Source organism: Bison bison, unplaced genomic scaffold (assembly GCF_000754665.1).
Source record: "Bison bison bison isolate TAMUID 2011002044 unplaced genomic scaffold, Bison_UMD1.0 scf7180017864336, whole genome shotgun sequence".
Taxonomy (NCBI): Eukaryota; Metazoa; Chordata; class Mammalia; order Artiodactyla; family Bovidae; genus Bison; species Bison bison.
The window spans coordinates 332,049-332,891 of NW_011494908.1; the positions used below are offsets into that span (position 1 = coordinate 332,049).

The 843-nt window shown below is 40.3% G+C and overlaps 1 protein-coding gene across 1 annotated transcript in view; it reads left to right on the forward strand.

Moving 5' to 3' along the window:
- Positions 1–843, forward strand: part of SH2D1A (SH2 domain containing 1A) — a 29,338-nt gene that overhangs the window by 25,983 nt on the left and 2,512 nt on the right. The gene's annotated exons all lie outside the window — the stretch shown is intronic.

The following is an 843-nucleotide window of genomic DNA, read 5'->3' on the forward strand; positions in this document are numbered from 1 at the left end:
TCTGTTAATAAATGTTTTAAAAGCCACAAGAACAGGTGAAAAAATGTGTGGTTTGAAATCTTTCCATACTGGGGGAGTGTATAGTTTCTCTTCTGGTCTGTGACTCTAACCTCAGTAGAACCTGTTTGATCTAGTCCTAATCTGAGAGGAAAGGCACTGGGTCCTGGGATCCAGGGCCAATTCTGCCTCTGGTTATCTGTGTGACTTGGGCAAGCTGAATTATCTCCTTGTATTTTCATTTTCTTATCTGTCAAATGGGAGTAACCAAATCATCCAAGAACAGCCAGTCTGTCAAATAGTGGGGGCAAGAGATGGGAAAGGGCTTTGAAAATGAAAAAGTACTCTAAGGAAGACACAAGAAGGTTATTTTGTGCCTACAGCTTGCCTTTGCCATTTGGAGATTCTATCCTGAAGCCAAGGAACTCTAGGACTTCTGTAAGAGTCCAGGGAATTTTGGACTCCTGTAAGAATGGCCATGTTCTTTTGGATGAGGGTTCAATAGAATTCTGGAAAGGCGTTTTGACCATAAGGGTGGAGCTGAGTGAGAGAGTATTGTACGTCTACTGAGTAGCTGTGTGGGCCTCTGAGTGGACACTTAAATAAAACTATCAATAAAGAGAACTTTTTCAGTGTTTTAAATGAAAAACTACCCCACTGTAGGAAATGGCCAAGAGTTACAGTGGATAGTGTGTTACCTTCAGCATTTAGTCTAGTTGACGGAAGTCTGTCTGCCAGCCTTCCTGTTTTCTCATTAAATGCTAACAAATGAACAGCTTCCACCTCAAAAATTTTCCAGATGGAAGAGCTGAAAAACAGCTTTCTAAAAAAAAAAAAAAAAAAAAA